Genomic DNA, 23,606 nt, shown 5'->3' with positions numbered 1-23,606 from the left:
TGCACGCTCTCCTGAATCCCCTGTGCAGTGCCGCACCATTGTTCCTTGCTTTGCTCATGGGCTCTTTAAACCTGAGCTCACCAGTCCCTGGGTCTGCCTGTCCAGTTCCTTTCATTGTATGCCTTGTTCCTGTCCCTGACATGGCGTGATTTTTTTAAAAATTTATTTTGTTTATTTGAAAGACAGAGTTACAGAGAGAGATGGAGACACAGAGAGGTCTTCCATCTGCTGGTTTACTTCCTAAATGGATGCAATGGCTGCAGCTGAGCCGATCCAAAGCCAGGAGATACACCAATCTGAAGCCAGGAGTTTCTTCAGGACTTCCTATGTGGGTGCAGGAGCTCAAGCACTTAGACCATCCTCAGCCGCTTTCCCAGGCCAAAGCAGAGAGCTGGATCAGAAGTGGAGCAGCCAGGCCTTGAGCTGGCACCCATATGGGATACGGGCACTGCCGGCTGGGGCTTTAACCTGCTGCACCACAACACCAGCCCCAGAAGTGATCTGATTCAAGGGCAGACCAGTAAGGAGTCCAGCAGCACTTCAGGACCAGCCCCTCCCCCTCTCCTCATCAGTATCTCCACCTGAACTCTTCGCACCATCACCTGGACCTCAGCAGGTGCGTCAGGCCCTGCCATGAGCAGTGCTGAGGGCTCGCTCTCAGGCCTTGCCCTGGCCCATTTCTTTATCACCCATGTCCCTGGAGGTCCCTTCTTCCTTCCTTCCTATCTCCAGAAGCCCAAGCCTTGCAAACCTCAGGGGCGGGACAAGGCCCTTGCCCCAGCTGTGTCCTGCACAGAGCAGGAGAAGGACTCGTCTGGCGTGGCCTCTCCTCCAATCTTCCCCAGGCATAGCCCCTGTGCCAGGCACACCTGGGCCCCTCCCTTAATCCCAACCTAGTCCTGCACAGGAAGAATCATTGCTTCTCTTAGCTGACAGAACTGAAGCTCCGGGAAGTGTGGTGCCTTGCAAAGGCCACACAGAAAGGACACTGCTGAGCTGCAGGTGAACCCAGGCAGCCTGGGCCCCGGGCATTCTCTCCCTCAGACCAGAGGTGGCCTCGGAGGCATAAAGCAACCAGGCAGCAGAGGGGCCAGCCCAGACAGCAGGAGCCGGGCTCACATGCACATACCTCCCACGAGGCCACATGGTACCCACCAGGAATTCTCTGTGTCGGGGTCCTGAGAAGCATCTTAGAAAAGAAAGGAAGAGTGGTGCTTACGTCTGATCTTAGCAAGACTCTACCCTGGAGACATCCACTGAGCACCCGGAACATAGCAGGCATTGCCCGTGCATGGAGCCCACTGCGTAACTTTACATGTGTGCCATCCGGAGGGGCCGGGGACTGCTCCAGCCCTGCCCCGCTGTGTCCCTCACACACTCCTGGTTCTCCCCGCACCTCCAGCAGTCTCTCATCCCCTGGTGAGGTCTTTCAGCATCTTGTCTCCACGCGTCACCATTTCTAGCTCTGCAAGCTTGCTTTTCCCGGACAGACTTCCATTCCTCTCATTTATCGCCAGCCCTGGTCCAGGAGCGCACATGGAACCGTGAGTTTCCTGAGACCTCACTGATAGAATTACCAGCTCAGCGTCCCAGGAGGCAGCCCCGTTACTTTTGCCTGGGTCCACTCCTTGCTGGAACAGAGACCGCATAGCCCAGGTACGGAGCTCGCATAGCCTCCCGAAGCTTGATGGCAGTTACTGTGGCTGTGATCGGACTTAAGGCACTAACCACGTGCAGCTGGACGGACTGGGGCAGGTCCGCTGGGTTCTGGTTGCCGACTGGGAGCCAGGAATATTGGGGGCACAGCAATGAAGTCAAATCCCAAACTCATCAACGCCTACCCTAATGGAGCTCACGTTCAAGGCAGAAATCGCGGGAACGCAAGGAGCGGGTGGTGAGGGCTGTGGTGGCAGGCAAGGCAGGGACGGCCGGCGAGAGCGCGGCACTGAGGAGGCCCTGGGCAGCAAGGGAGTGAGCCTGTCACCACACGTGGGGACATCGCAAGGCAGGGAGGGCTGGCGAGAGCGCGGCACTGAGGAGGCCCTGGGCGGCAAGGGAGTGAGCCTGTCACCACACGTGGGGACGTCCAAACTCTCACGGAAAATGCATTAGTGCAGAAGTGTTGAATCTGCATATGAAGACTTGAAAAAGTTCACAGGAAATGCACATTATGCGATTATTTTGCACCAGGTAAATGTATCCTCCAGTTCTGCTTCCCATGAACTTCTGGAAGTCTGCACACGTGGGGGCCTGAGCGCCCCGGCGAGGCGCCGCGAAGTTGCCGAGCGTCGGATGTGCTCAGCACACTCAGGCACAGTGAAGGGAGAGGCAGAGGCAGAGCCAGGGTCTGGGAGGAACTCACGGGCACTGCTTGGCCTCGCCTCACCACGGTAACGTCACCTCTGAGCTGGCCGCCCCGGAGGCTATGTCAGGACAGGACAGGTGAGCACTCCCACCCCACCTGCCTGGGCTCCTCCGCCTCTTCGGTTGCACCCACGCAGGAGACCCACCCACAGATGGCCTCCTGCCGGTTACAGCTGGGCCCTCAGAGCCCAGTCACTTTCGTTCCCCTGCACTTGAACCTCCCGAAGCCCCCGCACAGAGCTGTGGGCCAAGTCTAGGGAGCAACAAAGGGCAGGGCCCAGGAGGAGGGCACCAGGAGCTGACATGGAGCCCCCAGCTCTTGCCCAATCAGGCGCACTCTAGGACTTGACAACTTCACTGTGGCAGCAGAGTGCCCCCTGATGATCCGGTCCCCCCCCCGCCGGGGTCTCCCAGATCTCTGAATGTGTCATGAATTATTAACTGGATTGGGGAAGCACAGGGCTCCTGGGAGCTGCGTTAGAGGAGACAGTGGAGCAGACAGACCTGGGGTAGCCCTGTGGCCGGGGCTTAGCGAGCCCCAGCTCAGGGAACCAGCCACGGGATCAAGTGGGGAGAAGGGGGCCCCGTGAGAAGAAGCTGGGACCCGTTAAACATGCGCTCCAACGAAAGTCAGGACACGGAGGGGAAAGCCAAGGCAGGGAGAAGAGCGCCAGCGGCCTCCGCCGGGTTCCTGAGCCCAGGCGCAGGTGCAGGTGAGGTTAGAGACCTGCCTCCAACTCCCACCCCTTCTCGAGCCGCTCAGATTCCTCTGTGCGTTTGGGGAGGGTGGGGAGTCCCACTGCTCTCAGCCACCTCCTGCAGGCAGCACCGACTTTGCAGACGAGGTCACGAACACATGCAAGATCGGGGCACCCTCAAGGGCCTTGGGGTCTTTGTCAGGGGCTGAGTCCCACCCCCCTAAGGTGACTTGTTGAAGCCCTAGCCCCTATACCTCAGGATATGGCCATCCAGAGAGAGGGTCATTAAGGAGAAGCCTAAAGCACCTGTGGTCGTGAGTACACCCAGGCCCCTGTGTGACTGTCCCCGGGAGGAGAGCAGGTGAGGTCCAGACACGCAGAGGGACACACTTGCACCTTGATCTTGGACCTGCATCCTCTGTAGCTAGGAGAGCGCCTAGCTCGACCATCCCCACCTTCCCTTCAGCAGGGAACGGTGAGGCACGCACACGCGTGCACACACATATGCATGCATGTACACATGTACACACATCAGCACAGATAGGCACGCTGCCTGCGGCCCACGGGACCTGCCCGCCGACCTCACACACGTCTCCATCACGTCTGGGTTGAAATTTTACCCTCAGTGGCTCCCCACGGTAATTCTCTAATTGCCTCAGTAAACCCTTCCTTCAGCCTGGAGACTCCTAATGGAAACCGCTGGCTTCCAGCTGCAATCCCAAGGTGTCCTGAGCAGCCCGGGACCCGGCTCCCCTCAGCAGGACGGGAGAGCCAGGGCCGGATCCATCATCCCTGCAGGGTGGTCCTCCTCCGTCCAGCCAGTGTGCATTCACACCTGGATGTTTGAGGATGGGAACAATTGAACATTGCTTCCCACATGTGTGGTTTTAGATCACTGGCTTGTCTAATCCCACAGCAAAGCTCATGTTTAACAGGGAACATTTCCAGGATACGGCTGTCCACCATGAGAGCTGTGGACAGCATCTGCCATGTCCCTTCTCCTGTGGCCTCTGAGAATTTTACCCAAGAAGACAAAATGAGGATCCGTGAGACCAACATGGAAAGCTGCAAACTTGCTCCTCTCTTTCCAAGACCAGTGGAAGAGCTCACCCCTGAGTCACACCGGAACCCCTCGCCTGGGTTCCTGCCGTCACCTGCACCTGTGTCCTCCAGACGCCTTCCGTGTGCCTGCCACAGCCGCCATCTGCAGCCTCCACGCACCTCCGTCCACCACTGCGGTAAACCCTGAGGCATCCCCTCACCCACCTGAGCGGCCTTGTCTGGTCATCAGCCCCCCCGCCATGTTCCCCATGCCAGCCGGGCCCCTGCTGCCTCCTAGGGGAATGCAGCACACCCTCTCCTGCCTCGGGGCTGGCACTGGCCAGAGCCCGTTGCCTCCCTGGCGTGGCAGCCCCCATGCATGCTGCAGCCCCCATGCCCAGGGCGTCTCCTGGGAGAAGCCTCTGTGACCCAGCTGACAGACCCCTCCTGCCTCCCTCCGCCGGGGGATTTCTCCCGTGACTCCTAGCAGGCCTCCCACCTCCGCTTACCGGCCTGTTGCTGCGCGAGTCTGAGCCCTCCATCCGCACCCCGTTTCAGACTCTGTCACCTCCAGCCCAGCCCCTGCTGCGAAGCTGCTTCGGCTGCTGTGGCAGTGAACTCGTGGGAAGCCGGGTCGCCGTAAGAGGGGAAGGCGCTACCCAGGCGTCTTGCCAGGAACTTGCTCTCCGCCTCGGGCCAGGCCAGGCCTCGCTGCTGTGCAGGCCGTGTTTATTCCAGGGTTTCTCTCTGCCCTGTAGCTCTTCCTCCCACCAAGAGAAATAACAGACCTGTCACTCAGCAAGCAATTGATAGTGATAAAAACTCTCCTTTTAGACAGTGAGTTCACTTGTTCTTAAGTCATTCTTTGCCACAAACTGCAGGCTCATTATACGAGGAGAATGTGGTGTCTGAAAAGCCACAGCTCTGGAAGTTTATAATTTACCTCGCCTGATGACTCAGGTCTGGGGTGCGCACTGCTTATTTGAGTGCGGTCGGGTGGGGAAGTGACATAAACAAGGCTGCGTCCTGCCCGGCAGGGCCCGGCTCTGCAGACCCCGGGCTGGCTGCTCCAGGACAAGGCACCTGGGGCCTTTGGGGGTGCGGGCTGACCCCCTCAGCTCAGATGGGATCCTCAGCTGGGGCAGGTGCTCCCACCTTTTCCTGTGCTCCCTCCTTCTCCCTCCAAGGTCTGTCAAGACTTTCACTTGCAAAAAGATGAACTTGCCTTACGTGACTTTTGGTAGCAAAAACGGAATCTTGGATCGGATACCGGGTGACGTCAGCAAACCAAAGAAAGGACAGACAGGCAGACTTCGGGTGGAGGTGGAACAAGGGAGCGGAGAGCAGGAAGCAAGCCTGGGCTGTCTGCTGCTGCCTCTTTTGCCCGGTCCCTGTGGGGCCCACAGGACCACCCCCAGGGTCTCAAGTTCAGAGCTCCCTGTGCGGACACCTGCAGAGCTTCCTGGCTTCCCAATTGGCCATGCAAATGTGCTCAGTTGGTTTCTCCCCGGACTCCGCCTCCATACAGAAGACAGCATGCCCTGCACACCCAGCCCACCCCTGCTGGGTAGGAGTGTGGCTGCTCCCCGTCCCATCCCTTGTGCGTGTGGAGGCAAGTGGCCACAGAACACCAAAAGTGTCAGCAACACAGGCGCCGGGAGACAGTATGGAGCAGAGCCTCACTCACAGCCGCAGAAGGAAGCAGCCCCCAGCGCCCCCTCCTGGGCTGCCCACCTGCAGACCTCCAGGAAACGCCAGGTGGTGCCGGGCCGCAGCCTGGGGGTTTGTTCGAGTGGCCCCAGGACACCGTGTCACACTGCCAAGATGCTGGCATCCCTGGTGCCCTGGCTGCTCCACTTCCCATCCAGCTCCCTGCCCATGGCCTGGGAAAAGCGGAAGGTGGCCCAAATGCTTGGGCTCCTGCATCAAGTGGGAGGCCGGGAAGAAGCTCCTGGCTCCTGGCTCTGGCCTGGCCCAGCCCTGGCTGTTGTGGCCATTTGGGGAGTGAACCAGTGGATAGAAGATCTCAATCTCTCTCTAACTCTGCCTTTTAAATAAATAAATTTTTAAACAAAGAAATAAAAGATACGTTGATTTTGCTGTGAGATGCATTTTTTTCATGATACACAAATCCAAGGACTTTTTTAAAAACCCTCAATCCTCATGTACATGGATTACATAAGCTTTTGCACCAAAATGCACTTACCTTTTAATTTCATTTTTCCATGAACTTTTTGAAGTCCCCGGGGGCATGTGTCTGTGGAGGGACTGCAGGAAGTATGCGAGGTGGCCCTGGAGATCCATGAGCCCTCTGGGTGCCGGCACCCAAGGACTCCGAGGATGCTCAGCCCCTTGGAGAAGATGGTGCAACGCTCGCAGCTAACTCAGCCACGTCCTGTGCACTTCACGTTGCCTCTGGATCCCTTACAATCCCACGTGGAACACAGGTGCCAGGCAGGGTTGTAGCGGTGACTGCTGGGGAACGGTGCGAGGGAGAGCACTGCGCACGCTCAGCACAGGTGTCGCGGCCTGCCCGAGCTGTGTGCATCCCCAGCCAGGACGCTGCACAGCCAACACCTGGTGAGCTCTGCAGCCCCCGCCTGCAGCTGCTTTGCACTTCAGGAGGCGATCAAACCTGCCCACAGAGCAGAAGGCACTCTTCAAATACAGACTTCCGTGGACTCACCGTCTACACCCTGGCGGAGAGCGATGCAGAGGGCTCCACGGCAGGTCAAGGCAGCGCCAGAGATTGCGGGCGTCATCTTGGCTCAAAGACATGACAGGAACAACATTTGGGAAGCATCAGTTTTCAAGATGCCGGATGCCAGCTGATGGGGCACAGCGACCACCAGGAGCCGGGAAACAAAGCAGGGGCCCTGAGAGTTGCTGAGCCCTGGGGGCACCTGCCTGGGCAGCAGGGAGGGCGAGGACCCCACAGCCCGAGGGCGAGTGCGGACCGCTGCCTGCTCCCCCGTCCAGGGAAGTCCAGAACAAGCACGTCCCTCAGACGGGGGGAGGCGGTGGAGTCCAGGCCCCGGGGGGAGGCGGTGGATCCTTCAGACGGGGGGAGGCGGTGGAGTCCAGGCCCCGGGGGGAGGCTGCTGGCAGGCACAGGGTTCCTCGGAATGGTGACGCTGCTGTGAGACTGGACAGGGCAGGGCTGCAGAGCCTGGTGAATACGCAGGAAACCTACTGAGCTGTACGTTCCCAAAGGCCGTTATAGTACGTGAGTTCCATGTTGATAAAGAGAACATGCTAACGGCTGGGGAGGGAGAGAACAGCCATGTGTGGCTTAGCAGCGGGAGTGTGGCAAGCGGAGTGCTGGTCGTGATTCTGCCATTGTCCAAACAACATGGGCCTGCCGGCAGCAGCCTAGTTAGCACAGCTACTGACACACGCAGGCCACTGGTGACACTGCTGCACCCGTGACACAGCCTCCCACACACGCAGGCCACTGGTGACACTGCTGCACCTGTGACACAGCCTCCCACACACCCAGGCCACTGGTGACACTGCTGTACCTGTGACACAGCCTCCTACACACCCAGGCCACTGGTGACACTGCTGTACCTGTGACACAGCCTCCTACACACCCAGGCCACGTGGTAACACTATCCTCTGTGTGACACAGCCTCCCACACACCCAGGCCACTGGTGACACTGCTGTACCTGTGACACAGCCTCCCACACACCCAGGCCACTGGTGACACTGCTGTACCTGTGACACAGCCTCCCACACACCCAGGCCACTGGTGACACTGCTGTACCTGTGACACAGCCTCCCACACACGCAGGCCATGTGGTAACACTATCCGTGTGACACAGCCTCCCACACACCCAGGCCACGTGGTAACACTATCCTCCATGTGACACAGCCTCCCACACACGTGGGCAATGTAGTAACACCGCCCTCTATGTGACACAGCCTCCCCCACACCAGTCTCGCATGGTAACACTGCCCCATATGTGTCAGAGTCTTCTGTACACCTGGGCCATGTGGTCACACTGCCTGACACATGGCCCATCACTGACCACCACGGCATCACGTGGCGTGCGGCCCAGGTCACCCAGGGCGTCCAGGCTCGGCCGCCTCCTCCCTCCTCCCTGGTGTGCCTGGCCCTCTGCAGCAGGTGTCGCTGCTGTGCCTCAGGAGTGGCCTGTTGTGCTCACTTCAGGGACGTTCAAACACTCGGCACCCTGCCGCCTGTCTGCTTGGGCCTTTGTAACAGCCCCTAGGCTTGCCTCTAGCAACCCACACGCTGTCCACACTGCTGGAGCGACGGCTCCAAGCCCAGGCGGGATGGGCCCCTGCTGCAGCCCGTCCCCATGCCCACACTACCCTCTGCCCACACACCCGGAAGCCTTCTGAGGCAGAGTCAGCCTGGTCTGCCCAGTGCAGCTACCGGAACATCCTGCTGCTTGACTACCATCATATGTACCCTTCTCAGTTCACGCAGGGCCTGGCGTCGGGGCACAGTGGGTCAAGTCTCCCTGCCCGGTAGTACTGACATTCCATATGAGCACCAGCTGGAGTCTCCCTGCTCCACTTCCAGTCCAGCTCCCTGCTAATGCGCCTGGGAAAGCAGCAGCAGACGGCCCCAGTGCCTGGGTCCCTGCCATCCATGTGGGAGACCTGATGGAGTTCAAGGCTCCTGGCTTTGGCTTGGACTGCCCCGGTTGTCTAGTTGTGGCAACCTGGGGAGTGAAGCAGTGGATACAAGTTACCTCTCTCTCCCACTGCGTGTGTGTGTGTGTGTGTGTGTGTGCTTGTGTGTGTGTGATCTCTTTCCCTCTCTGTCACTCTGTCTTTTAAATAAATACATCTTGAAAAAAAACTCATATGGTATTCCAAAGAGTTAAGGTTCACAGTTTTTTTTCCAATTAAGACCCTATTGTGGAACATTTAGGTTATTTCCAGTCCTTCTGTATCACATAAATAGAAGGCAGCAATGATTTTGCACGTGTGACCGTCCTTCTGTTTTGTGAATTGGTTCTTTAGGTTACATCACTAAGGAAGATGGCTCGATCCTAACAGCCATAACCTGGGGCGGGAGTTCAGCCTCGTAGTGAAGACATCACTCAGAATGTCCGGGCTTCATATGGGGGGACTCAGGTTCGATCCCCCGCTCCTGATTCCAGCTTCCGGCTGAGCCGCACCCTGGAAGGCAGTGGCAGTGACTCAGGTCCTCCCTGCGTGGTTTTTCTCTAACGTGGATTTCCCATAAACTTTCGAAAACCCCCTCATATGCACATTTCTCACATCCAAATAGGCTTCTCTTTACCTCTGCAGTCCTCCTGAGGATGAGCCCTGGCGATTATGACCCCAATCCTCGGGCTGTTGGGCCCCGGAGGTGAAGTGGGTTTGTGTGGTCGCTCAGTTCTCCTAAGGGTAGGGAGGAGGCTGGAGCCTGCGCGCCGCTGTGTCAAAGGCTGCACTCTGTCAGCCTTCCTGGAAGAGGCACCAGCGCTGGCCGACTTCCTCCTGCATGTGCACCTCAAGGCCGCCTCTCTGCTCTCTGCAGTGACGCCACAGTGCCGGGGCCGCCTCTCTCCTGTCTCCCGTGACGCCACAGTGCCGGGGCCGCCTCTCTGCTGTCTGCAGTGACGCCCCAGTGCCGGGGCCGCCTCTCTCCTGTCTCCCGTGACGCCACAGTGCCGGGGCTGCCTCTCTCCCGTCTGCAGTGACGCCCCAGTGCCGGGGCCGCCTCTCTGCTCTCTGTAGTGACGCCCCAGTGCCGGGGCCGCCTCTCTGCTCTCTGTAGTGACGCCACAGTGCCAGGGCCGCCTCTCTGCTCTCTGCAGTGACGCCACAGTGCCAGGGCCGCCTCTCTCCTGTCTCCCGTGACGCCACAGTGCCAGGGCCGCCTCTCTGCTCTCTGCAGTGACGCCACAGTGCCGGGGCCGCCTCTCTGCTGTCTCCAGTGATGCCCCAGTGCCGGGGCCGCCTCTCTCCTGTCTGCAGTGACGCCACAGTGCCGGGGCCGCCTCTGTCCTGTCTGCAGTGACGCCACAGTGCCGGGGCCGCCTCTCTCCTGTCTGCAGTGACGCTGCATTACTGAGGCTGTGCTGAGGGGAGGCACAGGCCTGGGGGTGACAGCACTCGGCCACAGCATGATTGCCTTCATGCCAAGGTTGTACCACAGCCAGCACATCCAGCAGGCCCCCTTACTACGGCGTATTCACCCCACGGACCCCAGTGGATGCCTGGAATCACAAGCGGTACTGAGTCTTGTGTCTTTCCTGCCATGAGTTTCACCTCTCGTGGCTTCCTCCGGGTGAGTCCCAGTCACCAGCGTCACCATTCTTGTGCTTTGAGACCTCGTTAAGTAAGCTAAAGGCCATCCAACACCAGCACCGGGAGCCATGGGTGGTCGATGCAGTCGCCCAGGTGTCTCCCAATGACTGACAGGAGTCAGTGGAGAGTAGAATGGAAACACAGGCTTACTTTGGTGCCATGCACAGGTTTTTCATAATAGGCGCTTTCCATGAACTTTTTGAAGACCCCACTTATGCGTGGATCTCAAACCCACAAGGGCTCCCTGAACAGGAGGAGGGCTCATGCCCCAGCAGGATGGAGAGGTGCAGCCCTGGTTTCCTGGCGCTGCTCGGAACGGTGCATGGATGAAGCTTAGGAGCTGTGCATGTCTGCGAGCGTCAGCCACAGGTGTCTGGAACCTGAAGCTGCAGGAGGTCAGCCATGGGTGATGGAGACTCTGATGTGGCCTCCGTTCCTCTTAACAGGACCAGCTATGGCAGATTGCGCTGCAAGCTCCCAGTGAGGTCCACAGGAGACAGCTCCAGAAATGGGGCAGAGGGGCACTGCTCTGGGTTTGTGCAGACACTGGCCATTTTGTGAAGAGACAAAGATGAAGTGGCAGGTGCACTGAGTCCCAGGGGCCCAGGACGGCACCATGAGCAGGGCTCCAAGGGTCACTCAAGGCAAGGAGAGGTGGGTGGACCCGAAGAAGCCCGAGCACAGCACTTATCTAGGGGAGGGGGCTCAAGGAGCCTCTGTGGAGGGCAGGAGAAGCTGGGCCAGGAGGCCCTGTCCTGTTCTTGGGAAGCTGGGTGTGGTGGGAGAAATGGTGGCCCTCAAAATAGGCTCAAGACCTAGCCCCTGGCTCCTGGGAATGGGACCTGATTTGGAGACAGTGTCTTTGCAAGTAACAAATGAAGATGGGGTTCACTGGACCAGGATGGGCACAGCCCAGTGACAACTGTCATTACAACATACAGGACACACCTGGGGTGCAGAGCAGAGAACCATGCAGGACACGATGATGGGAGTGACAAGGGAAGAAGGCCACGTGGGGACATGGTGGTGTGAGTGATGGGGAGAAGGCCACAGCAGTGGGAGTGACTGGAAGAGGGCCATGGGGGGACACAGCAGTGGGAGTGACTGGAAGAAGGCCACGGGGGGAGACAATGATGGGAGTGACGGGAAGAAGGCCACGTGGGGACACAGCGGTGGGAGTGACACAGGAAGATGGCCACGTGGGGACACGGCAGTGGGAGTGACAGGAAGAAGGCCACATGGGGACACGGCAGTGGGAGTGACTGGAAGAAGGCCACGTGGGGACACGGCAGTGGGAGTGACACAGGAAGAAGGCCACGTGGGGACACGGTGGTGGGGGTGACACAGGAAGAAGGGCACGTGGGGACACGGTGGTGGGGGTGACACAGGAAGAAGGCCACGTGGGGACACGGCAGTGGGAGTGACAGGAAGAAGGCCACGTGGGGACACGGCAGTGGGAGTGACAGGAAGAAGGCCACGTGGGGACACGGTGGTGGGAGTGACAGGAAGAAGGCCACGTGGGGACACGGCAGTGGGAGTGACAGGAAGAAGGCCACGTGGGGACACGGCAGTGGGAGTGATGGAAAGAAGGCCACGTGGGGACATGGTGATAGGAGCAATACAGCTACAACCAGCCAAGCACCACGTGTCACTGTGACCACCAGAGCCAGAAGAGACCATGAGAGCTGTCCCTGGATCCTTTGGAGGGAGCCTGGCCTGCCAGCCCCTTGACTCGACTTCCGACATCAGACTGGGAGAGGAGACTTGTGTGCTTTAGCCACCCGCCTTGTGGCACAGTTGTCCCAGTATCCCAGGATGCTGCAGTCCCACACCCTCCCCTGCACTTGGGACATCTCCAGGTGACTGAGCCTGGCATGGTGCAAATGCCCCGTGAGTGGCCCGGGCTCTCATCCTGCAGTGTCTGGGGCCAGTGGCAGTGCCGTCTGCAGCTGCTGGGCACCATCACAGGAGGCCTCACTACCCAGCGCTCCTAGAAACAGTGGAACGTTTCCTTTCTCACGCTAGAGACCACATGAGGACATGCATAGACATCTGTCACTCGGATGGGGTCAGCATAGTGCCTGGCGCGGGGGAAGTTCAAGTTTTGATTTCTACAACTTCTGGAATTTCATCTTGGAATATTTTTGAGCCACAGTTCATGGGATCTGTGGATGCAGAACCCACAGAGACAACGGGCCGACTACGCCTCCCCACAATTGCCCTCGGCAGGACGGGGAGCCTTCAGAGGGGTCGGAACGCAGGCAGGCGTGAGCTGGCTCACGGCAGGAAGGGTGCCGCAGGGGCTCTGTGCAGACAGGGCTGGAGGAGGCCACTCGGGGGTGGAGCAGAGTGGGGCAGGGGGCAGGGACCTCCGCCACATGGCCAACATTCTGTGTTGGCATCAGACATGGCCCACACAGAAGGGACCAAAAAGTACAGGAGCCAGACCAGGAAGGAGGGTGCCACTGCTGGCCCTGACTTGACAGAGACCCAGCAGCCCAGGCGCGGCTCCCAAGGGCAGGGCCCCTTGAGGCCAGACACAGCAGTTTTTCTGAGAGCCGCGTGCCCACTCACCATGCCAATGACCCTGGTGCATGAGGGCCCTGGGCCAGCGGTGCTCATGACGGGGGAAGCTGGACAGGTCAGGCCAAGCTGGGCAGATAAGATCAGCAGCAGGTCCTCACCACCAAGACTCGGCTCTTTCTTCCATTCGGGAACAAAGAGTGTCTGCACTGTATCCTGAGACGTAGTGTTGGCCAAGAAGACGGGCAATCTTCTGCCTCTTTTGCAGTAGGAGAAGTCCTGTCCATCTCATGGGGAATCCCTGACAACGGAGACGCAGCAGCAGCCACTGGGCCACGCCTGTGAGGTGCCCAGTGGGGCTGTGGACGGGCTGCGTGCCCTCCACTTCCCACAGTGCCGCTGCAAGCCGCCCTCATGGCCCAGACGGGGGATTTGCGGAGATTTTAGGGAAACCCTGCTGGGTTCATGCAGCCCCGTGCACACCGACACCACGTCAGAGTCTGCTGAGACTTATGACTGTGAAGATAAGTAGCGACCTTGACTTGGACTTGGTCAATATTTATCTCACGCGTCCGTAAATCTTCTGAAATAAATTTCAACAAAAGTCAACCCTTTCTGCTCCTGGGCTGTGCTCCCAGAGCCCCGGACTTCACTGCCTGTCCTGTGGGGCGCTGGGTCAAAGCCAAGGAGCTGTTCCTGGGCACACCTCTGCTTACCACGGCAGAGGTCACTCGGATGGGGTCAGCATAGTGCATCCACGCGACTCACCATGGGTGAAAACGACAGGGCCCAGATCCTCTTGTCCTTCCAAGATCTGTGACCACGATCTTCTGACCAGGCCAGCCTTTTCTGAAGCTGACCCTGAGAGCCAACTGTGCACATCAGCCCAAGCAGGGCCGCACAAGACCGTCGGTGGTGACGGCCACGTGAGTGCCTGGCACGGAGGGCTTCGTCTTAGCTGCCGCTTTACGTCCTAACCACGCACCTGCTCATCCTAACCTCCTGTAAGCTCAGAATCCTTCTGTGGTGTGTGCTGGTCAGCTAGCGTGTCACTGTGTGAAACTACAGCGAGTGACCGAGGGGAGCTGCACTCGCCTGGGCGCACGGGGCCCGGTGGTTCTGTCCCCAGTGGACTCATCCTCTGCAGCCTGGAGGGGCCTTGTCCCGCCAACGAGTTCCAAGCATCCTGGTCCTGCAGTCTTCGGGTGGAGTGCGTGTCCGTCTTCTGTCGCTGTAACGAAATACCCAGGATGAGTCAGCTGATGAAGAGAAGCGTGTGCGGCTCCCGCCCGCAGCATTGCGTGGGCGTCTGCACAGTTCCGGTGAGGGCCTCCCTCTCGCTGCTTGTTTGCATGGCCAAGGCAGCCCATAGCAAGACAGAGAGCTGCCGGCTCTGCTCGCTCTCTCTCTCTCTCTCTCTCTCTCTCTCCTTACAAAGGCAGTAACACCTTCCTGGGGGCCCACCCGCATGACTTCATCTCATCCCAGTCACCTCCCAAAGGCCTCACCTCCAAATCCCACCAGCATGAGGATTTGAAGATTAGGCTTCCTGGCGGGATGACTGGGGACACAGCCACGCTGCACCAGAACGAACCAAGCTGTGCCTTGCTTGTAGCAACTCTGCTGGGTGTCACCTCCTGCCCTGGGAACACAGCCGGGGGTGTCCACTCCGCACAGGACCTGGGCTGCCGTGCAGAAGAGGCTTGACCCCGAGTCCCCTTAACATGGTGACAGATGTGCCCATAGACAACAAGGTCGCCACCGTAGTTGGTGGCTTTTTTTTTTTTTTTTTTACTTATTTGACAGGCAGGGTTAGACAGTGAGAGGGAGAGACAGAGAGAAAGGTGTTCTTTCTGTTGGTTCACCCCCAAAATGGCCGCCACAGTCAGCACGCTGCACCAATCCAAAGCCAGGAGCCAGGTGGTCTCCCATGCAGGTACAGGCACCCAAACACTTGGGCCATCCTCCACTGCCCTCCCGGGCCACAGCAGAGAGTTGGACTGGAAGAGGAGCAACCGGGACTAGAACCCAGCGCCCATATGGGATGCCAGCGCCGCAGGCGGAGGATTAGCCAAGTGAGCCACGGCGCCAGCCCCCGTCGGTAGCTTCTTACTACTGCCTGAAGCTTCCCATCGATCAGTAACGTTAGGAAGAATATTTTCAGCTGGCCTGCGTCTAGATTTTCATCCACCACAAAGACTTCACTGCTGTTGTCTCTGTTTTGTTCTCTACGGGGTCCAGTCTATTACTTTCATTCATTTACCTTCCAGAATTCCTACAGAAGCCGAGCTGCTGGTGTAATACTCTAGAAAATCTGAACTCCAGATGCAGGGGATGTCGCAGCGGGGCCCGGCGGCTGGTGAACCATCCCGCACCGCGAGAGCCCTTCAGGCTCGTTTCCAGCATGGCACTGAGTGGCAGCCAGCACAGGGCCTGGGTCTGGACCCAGCCACTCCACGCCGCGGCTGCATGGCTCTGGCCTCGCCTCTGTGCTCGTGTTATCAGCAGGACAGATCACTCAGCACCATGCATGGGAGTGCTGTGAGGGTCCGTCAGGGACATGGGGGCGCCGTGAGAATCCGTCAGGTGACACAGGAGTGCTGTGAGGACCCATCGAGGGAATGCTGCAAGAACCCGATAAGTGCTACATCAAAGGTCTGATAGACACAGCAGCAAAGTGACTCACTCACAAACCCCGCAGGCAGCCGCTCCATGCGCACCGTCACGTCTCATCCTCAGCAAGTCTCCAAGGCACACACTGTTCTACAGATAGAGATCCGAAGATCAGGGCAAGTGACAAGAGCTGGGGTTGGAATTCAGGGCTTTTGAATCTAGAAACTGATTGCACTTTCGGTGTGCTATCGCCGCTCCCACGATTCAAACTGAGTTTCACTGAGCACTCGCTAATCACCCGCCATCTCCGCCTCCGCTGCCTCAGTGGCTGTAACAGCCCTCTGAGTTTGCTGGCCCCTCATTTGAAGCCAGAAACTAGGACTCAGGAAAATGCAGGCCCCTGGGAGAGAAGTAGACCCAGCTCTGGGATCCGGGCCTCTAGAAACGGAACCAGCGCTCATTCCACCACACCCCAGCACTACCAGGACTCACATGCTGAACCTGCACTCCAAGGAGCTCTGGCACCAGTGTCCTCCCACTTCCCAGCCTTTCAGTCCAACCATCTCCAGGCCTGATGAGAGGCTGGAAAAACAAAACAAACACCTATGTATCCTTTGACTGCTTTCAAAAATTATTTTCAGCATAAAAGTTTCCTAACACAAAAGACTCACAAAGAATTTTTTTAAAGAAAGAAGTAGGAGGGACTCACAGGGGGAAAAGCTGGACAAGAATTTTAGGAGTCCAGCACTTTATTTTTAAAGATTTATTTATTCAAAAGGCAGAGTTCTACAGAGAGAAAGAGAAAGGGAGAGACATCTTCCATTTATTGGTTCACCCCCCAAATAGCCATTCCAGCATCAGGAGCCAGGAACTTCACCAGGTCTCCCATGTGAGTGCAGCGGCCCAAGCCCTTGGGCCATTCTCTGCTGCTTTCCTAGGCCATTAGCACAGAGCTGGATGGGAAGTGAATAGGAGGGACTTGAACCAGTGCCCATAAGGGATGCCAGTGTTGCAGGTGGCGGCTTTACCCACTGCACCATAACACCAGCACTGCAGATAAATGTAAGAAGAGGTGAAGAAGATCACTTTTTTTTGATAGGCAGAGTTAGACAGTGAGAGAGAGAGAGAGAGAGAGACAGAGAGAAAGGTCTTCCTTCCGTTGGTTCATCCCCCAAATGGCCGCCACGGCCAGTGCGCTGCGTAGATCCGAAGCCAGGAGCCAGGCGCCTCCTCCCGGTCTCCCATGCGGGTGCAGGGCCCAAGGACTTGGGCCATCCTCCACTGCCTTCCCGGGCCACAGCAAAGAGCTGGACTGGAAGAGGAACAACTGGGACAGAATCTGGCGCCCCAATCAGGACTAGAACATGGTGTGCCGGCACCACAGGCGGAGGATTAGCCTAGTGAGCCGTGGCACTGGCCAAGAAGATCACCTGTCAATGATAAAGGGTACATGGTCAGATCTAACTGTGGTGAATATGTATGCACCAAATAATATAGCACCAGGCACACCTGAAACCAGGATAAGAGAGATGTGTCCAGGAGCAGCGGGGGCAGAGGCCGCGTGGGAGAGTAGTGAGCGAGTAGGCCTGGGAAGTTGTGCTCTGGGCATGCAGGGTGACTTATGACTGCTCCTTGGCTGCAGGAATCATGAAACTGCAGACAGAAAGACTCTGGGGCATGCAGGGCAGTGTGGGCGGGATCTCTCCTTCCCTGCCCAGGTACAAGGCAAACCGATGTCCCTTTGCTCCACAGAGCAGCCCCTGCAGGAGGCCAGGGTCAGATGCCCCCAGAAGTAAGGCAGCCGAGCGTCACAGGGCAGGGCAGGGCAGGCAGGGCGGGAGCTACGCTGTGCCCGAGGACCGAGGCAGCGCAGGTGGAGCCGCGCTCGCCTGGGGACCACCTTCTCCCAGGGCTTCCGTCTCCTGACTGCACTTGAGGTTTCTCACCTCCCTGGCCCACATCGGAGACGGATGCTCACTGCACCTTCCGTCCTTTTCTGAGAACTTGTCTCAGTGCCCTTGTCTGGCCTGAGACTTCAGGTGGAGAACGAGGTCTTTAGGGGTAGAAGGGTGAAGAGGGGATGATTTTATAAGGGATAGGAAGCAGGTGGGGTTCTCAGGCAGACGCTCTCGGCACCCCGGCCTCTCCAAATTCTGATTGGAAGTCGTATGTTCCAAAGTACAAAATGACTCCAAAAAGCCTGTGGAAAAATGAAATTTAAAAAGATGTTTATTTTGGTGCAAAAAATTTTTGAAATCTGCATATAAGGGGTCGTTTCAAGAAAATCCATATCATGAACAAACTGTAGATTCCGTTTTTTACACCAAAGTAAGCTTATCTTTTAATTCATCTTCCATTAATCCATTGAAATGCTCTGGCACCAGCTGAGGATGTCCGACACTGAGACAAAAGGCAAGCCCAAGCCGGCGCCTTCCGTTTTGGTGGACTTGACGATTCCTGGGTGCTTTGGTGACGTTGCTGTTTCTGAGCCGCATCCACCAGTGCCAAGAACTGTGTGCTTCCTGCGGGTGAGCAGAGCCTGGCACCTGAGCTGTGTGTCCAGAGGACAGCAGCATCGCTGGGACAGTGTGGCAGAGGCCCAGGCTCCCAGCATGCACAAGGGGCTTCAGAAGTTTGTGGCACATGGAATTAAGAGGGGTTTCTTCTGGTGCAAACAACAAGGAAATCATGACACATTCCCCATGAGCTTTCTAGGGCCCCTTGGGTAGCCCTCCACCACTGGTGCCACTGGCGTTCCTGGGCGCAGGCAGCGGCGGCGCAGGCAGCCAGCCCCGGATGCAGCAGGAGGCACGTGGCTACGCACGGCCCATGAGCGCAGGCAAGTGAGCACAAAGGAGCTGGGTACCGAGAGGGAGACGATGGAGGAGCTGGGCACCGAGAGGGAGACGATGGAGGAGCTGGGCACGTGGAGGGACACACGGGGCCTGGAGGCACCGAGGACGTCGCCGCTCACGGGAACCTGAAGCTGAGGCAGACGTCGGCTTCTGCCGCCACGGAACAGCATGGGCCCTGCTTACTCTCCCAGCTGAACAACTGGGCAGGGCAGGAAGCCGCAGAGTTCTCGTCAGCACGCAAGCCGTCAACACTGGAACAGCGTCGTCCAGACACACCCCACCCCACAGAGCTTCATGTGGACTGAACGTGTCTTCCAGAAAGGAAGACAAACTGTTTTCTTTTTTTATTATTTTATTTTTTTATAGGCAGAGAGGACAGTGAGAGAGAGAGAGAGAGAGAGAGAGACAGAGAGACAGAGAAAGGTCTTCCTTTTCCGTTGGTTCACCCCCCAGTGGCCACTGCGGCTGGCGCGCTGCGGCCAGCGCACTGTGCTGATCCGAAGCCAGGAGCCAGGTGCTTCTCCTGGTCTCCCATGCGGGTGCAGGGCCCAAGGACCTGGGCCATCCTCCACTGCACTCCTGGGCCACAGCAGAGAGCTTGACTGGAAAAGGAGCAGCTGGGACAGAATCCGGCGCCCCGACCGGGACTAGAACCCCGGGTGCCGGTGCCGCAGGCAAAGGATTAGCCTAGTGAGCCGCGGCGCTGGCTGCAAACAGTTTTCATGAGTCATCGGAAAGCTTTGGAAGCATTTGCCACCAGAACCGCAGCACAGATGAAGACGTAGCCACACAAAGTGATAAGATCTTTTGTTCTGATTTTTAAAAATTCCCTGAGTGATCACTCCATGTGAAGATCCACGCAAATAAACTATGGATCCTGCAGGATCTGTAGCATGTGCAGCACGTGGAGGTGGAAGGAGTGAGGAGAGGAGCCCCGAGACCCGAGGGCGGGCGTGTCTGTTGATGATGTCTGACGGGATCCTGGGACCCTACACCTGCCAACACACACCACGAGAAATCACCGGGCCTTGGAGAGACTGGGACAGACAGCTTCTCTGAACCACGGCTTGCTCACCTGTAAATCGGTGCCCAGTCCATTTTCTATGCTCTAGCCACACACCCGAGACCAGGTAATTTGTAGGAGTTGAGGTCTGTTTTGGCTCCCGGTTCTGGAGGCCAGGGGATGCAAGAGCAGGGCACCGGCGTCGGTGTGGCCTCTGGTGGGGAGCCCAGGCCTCCTGCTCGTCCCCTGAGGTGACCCCAGGCCTCACCTGACCCTGCTCACCCCCGCAGGCCCTGCCTCCGGACACCACCAGCAGATGCTTTGATGAATTTGGGGTTAAGTTCCTAACACGTTCAAACCTGAGCAAACGGGGCAGTAGTTTTCCATCACTGCTACTCCTTATGGAATTCATGAAACATTTTTCAAAAACAATGCGGACCTCAGGTCCTACCCCAGAGTTCCACGTGACTCAGATACCATCAGGAGGGAGAGGAGCTTTGCTGTAAGACAGCTGCCCGTGCCGCTCACCAATACCGCGCAGGTGGACCCCACACAGCACTAAGCCACTGCTTTGATAGGCGTTTTGTATTGACCAAGAAAACAGAAACTAGGTGTTTCTCACGTATCAGTATGGTTGATAGAGCAAGACCTTTTCACTTTATTTTCAGCTTTATATAATAGCTCATTGTATGATGAAACTATAAAGCTTCGGGATTTGTGCTAACAATTCCTTTGCCATTAGGAATATTTAGGTTTGCTCGGATTTTCTAAAGCAGCAGAAATCTCTACCAGCGTCACCCCTTTCAGGTACAAACTCCTGAATTCGATGAGAATTCAGTGGATCCACTCCACCTGTGTCACCCCAGATTGCTGATGAGCATGGCTGGCCCCTCGGCGCTGCGGGTTTTGTTCTCAGCTGTGAGGTGCTTCGGTTTGGAAACACCGTGAACTAGAGCAGGTGGTCAGAGTGGTACTGACCCTGAGGGGGCGGCAGGCCCTGGCGGGGCCTTCCCAAGCCTGCGGGGAGTGGAGCAGAGAGGGGCTGGCTCCCTGCAACTCTGAGATCAGAAGGTACCGGCCGACGGTCCGTGTAGGATGCTGTCACTCAGCGGCCCTGGGACGTGGCAGCGAGGGCCTGTGAGGTGGCGCGTCGCCCCCAGTTCTTGCTGGGGGTAGTGCATGAGAGTAGCCCTGGGCCCCAGGGTTGCTGCTTCCTTTTCCACCTTGGGACCTGAGGGTGTAGGCCCCTGGGAGCTGGTGCCGCCCTGGCCTGGGGCCAAAGGTTCCAAGTTTCCTGGGAGGCAGGGGCTCCGGTAGGGACCCCCACCGCTGCATCTGACATGAGCTCATGATCTCGTGCTGGTAACTTGCTGGAGTTGGGTCTTTGTGCGGTTTCTGTCCCACACACCTGGCTGCCTCCAGGAGGGAGGGGATCAGAAGCCGTTGAGAACAGTGGTCCCGGGTCACCTGCCTGCCTGAGTGTCCCCCTGGAGAGTCTGGGCGAGTGAGCGCATGCCAGCGGCTGACCGTGCAGGCTGGGGAGGCACGACTGACTTAGGAGGACAAAGCTCCTTGGGTCATCCAGCTCCCACGTCCAGGCAGCTAAAGCCGGGTGAGTGAGAGAGAACTGTGCGCCAGGCTGGGCTCTGGGTGCGAGAGGAGTGGAGATTACACAGCTAACGATTGTTGAGCACTGCGTGCCTCAGGCACGGGCCAAGCTCTGGTGCAGGGAAGCTAAGCGACTCGTGGAAGTAGGAAGTCGGGTGTGAGCCCGCAGTCTCACCCCTTGGTCTGTGGCCAGGGTCAGCCCCCTGCCATGGGGTTCCTTTCCTGCCCTTGACCACATACACGCTCGTTCCTCCAGAAATACTTGTGGTCCTGACCCTGGTCAGCCCGAGCGCCTCTAGGCTCAGAACAAAGGATCCCCCAAGTTCACTCCGGGAAAGGGAGGAGACCCGGGGTGGCGCAGAGGCTGCCCCACCGGCTGCGCCTCTCTCAGCACAGAGCCACTGTCCCTTGTATGGGTTCCTGCTGTCTGCCCCACCCTCACCGTGTACCAGGTCAGGCTCGTTTCCCGGACAGACGCTCCTGAGCAAGAACTGGGGGCACTGGGCCGCCGGCTGCACAGCTCACTCACGGGACTGGCCCACTTTGGGTCAGGTGACTTCCTACAGCCCCGTGGCTGTGGTGAGGAACAGAGGCGAGGGGTCTTCGTCTAAGCCCCGGTGCAGTTGGTGAGCAGTAAGTCTCTGCAAGACAGCTCGCTATCACTTTGAAACAAGAAAATGGCCGTGCGATTCCCCATGTACCTCGCTGTAGTGACTGCACCCCTGTCACCATGCAGCCGCCCACAATGCTGCAGAGCTCAGCTTGGGGGAGCCTGCCAGGGACCCCCCAGGGGAGACCGCGGGTCCAAGGTCACCTGTGCTGCACACAGAGCCTGTTATTCCCACAGTGAACAGGATGAAGACGTGGTTGCAAAGGTAATCCTGTCGGCACAAGGTGCCTGGCGGCAGATACCCTGGCCGCCTGCAGGAGGCAGGCCCCTCCTGCTGAGGCTCACGGAGCGACCCCTGCCGTCGCTCTGGCCTCACAAGCAGCTGCGGGGCCACGGCGCACTAGGCTCCATTCCCACAAGCCCACCTCTTGAGCCCCTTCTCAGTGCAGACCCGCTGCAGGAGTCGGGGTGCACAGGGCCCAGTCCCCCGGGCGGTCACGCGGGGGAGGTGGCCTTTCACAGAACATGCAGAGGAGGCAGATGGCGGGGTTGGGCAGTCCCAGCCGGCTGTGGGCTCAGCAGCCAGAACCGGTCAGCACCTGTGGGCCTGGCAATCTGCATTTCTGGCATGTTTCAGGAGGCAGGGGTGCTGCTGGCCTGAGAAAGATGCGCCCACTCAGCTGCCTGGGCATCGGGGTGGGTGGCAGTGCCGTCAAGGCGGAGGAGGGGCAGGTCGAGACCCCATCAAGGCGGAGGAGGGGCAGGTCGAGACCCCAGCTCATACCGCTGAGCCTGGGGTGCGCAGGGCACGCGGCTGGCACTGTGCCCTAGACAGTGAGAGTGCTAGCCCAGGGCATGCTGAGTCGAGTCCCGGGCACCAGTGCAGGGCGGCATGGCTCTGGAGGGTCTCACCCCTGCTCTGCCCCCCTCCCCGCAGATACAGCCTGACCCTCGGTCTTGGCCATTTGTGGGGTCCACCTGAGCACCTGGGGTGTGCAGCTGTGCCTGCCGGCTGCTCAGGCCTCAGTGTCCCTCCTGGGGGCCCTGGCACTCTCCCTGGAGCTCCCCAGCCCTGGTTCCTGAGCCGGGGATGGGGGAGATAAGTGCCGGAGCCTGGAAGAGCGCAGGAGGGGAAACAGGGAAGCCCTGCCTACCGAGGGATGGGGCGGAGAAGCCGGAGCACCTGCTTCCTGGTGGCTGAGGGAGGGGCGGGTCCCAGAGGCCCTCGGTGGGGGAAGGGAGACTCATGACTGCGCAGCCAGGTCTCCGCGCTGACGCCCGGAGCTTTGGAATGGCCCCTGGCTGGGGCTGCAGCTCCAGCACCGCAGCGCCACGTGGATGCCCCGGGGCGGGCAGGAGCTGGGCTGTGCAGCTGCAGCAGGTGATTCGGGCAGAGGCCGTGGGTGTAGACCTCAACCCGGGAAGGCGTCCTTGTAAGATGCACCGGGCAGGCTGCCTGCGTGCCAGGAGAGGAGCTGCCTGTGGGAGGAGGGATGAATCTGGGGTACCACCGGCCTCCACAGTGAGGAGCCCCTCCGGGCCAGTTCCTGTTCACAGCAAGCCTCTGCTGGCTTGACTGGGTTTGGACAAGGCTTGTCCCTGAGGGTCCCCAGTGTCGAAGTACTAACAGGTGGTGGGGCCTTTAAGAGGCGGGGCCTGTGGGAGGTGATTAGGTTGTAGGGGACTTGGCCTTGGAAAGGGTTGATGCTGGTCCCACAGTGACTTGGTTCTCAAGAGGGTGGGCTGCCCTCTCCCTGGCCTCCTGCTGACTGCATGGCCACACCCTCTCGTCTGTGCTGCCACCAGGTGATGGCAGCTGAGGGGAGTTCTGATCTCGGAGGTCCACCCTCCCAGTGAGCCACCTAAGTCTCTTCTCTTTGTCACAGCAACAGGAAAGGGACCAACACAGGGTGGCACGCGGGTGCCAGGCACCTTGCAGGCGACCTTCCTGCCCTGGTGAGCTCATTCCTGGGCTGCTGTGTGGTGGTGGGGGGGA

The 23,606-nt window shown here is 58.6% G+C and overlaps 1 long non-coding RNA gene across 1 annotated transcript; it reads left to right on the top strand.

Moving 5' to 3' along the window:
• The first annotated feature begins 296 nt into the window (after positions 1-296).
• On the top strand, positions 297-6,141 carry LOC149121874 (uncharacterized). The gene is made up of 3 exons (XR_016222934.1): positions 297-1,656; positions 2,191-2,442; positions 3,998-6,141. It is a non-coding gene; the product is annotated as an uncharacterized LOC149121874 (long non-coding RNA).
• Positions 6,142-23,606: the final 17,465 nt, after the last annotated feature.

Source organism: Oryctolagus cuniculus, chromosome 16 (assembly GCF_051225735.1).
Source record: "Oryctolagus cuniculus isolate XC-2025 breed Fujian yellow rabbit chromosome 16, ASM5122573v1, whole genome shotgun sequence".
NCBI lineage: Eukaryota > Metazoa > Chordata > Mammalia > Lagomorpha > Leporidae > Oryctolagus > Oryctolagus cuniculus.
Note: the sequence above shows the minus strand (reverse complement) of the source record. Positions and strands in the feature narration are given on the sequence as shown.